Below are 343 nucleotides of genomic sequence, written 5' to 3' on the forward strand. Positions count from 1 at the left end.
TGGGTGTTGCTGACTTTACTCATAGAAAGAATGTGTTAGCCACTAAAGGCGTTGCCGCAGCTTCACACTAAGAAAATAAGGTTACTCACACCTCTACGCAACCACACCTCTCGATGGTTCTACATGCTTCATATCCCTAATCCACATGACTAAGTATGCAATACCCAAGCAATCCATTAAGTGTTGCAATGAAAGTAAAGATGCTAAGCAAGAGGATGGAATGGAGTTGAAGGAAACAGAGAAGTGCATTGAAAACAAATGTATTAATTTCTTAATCACAAAATGTATACAATCAATATAAAAAAAAGAAAGGAAAAGGAAATGACCGGTAGAAGAAAGACTT

Source organism: Benincasa hispida, chromosome 7 (genome assembly GCF_009727055.1).
Source record: "Benincasa hispida cultivar B227 chromosome 7, ASM972705v1, whole genome shotgun sequence".
Taxonomy (NCBI): Eukaryota; Viridiplantae; Streptophyta; class Magnoliopsida; order Cucurbitales; family Cucurbitaceae; genus Benincasa; species Benincasa hispida.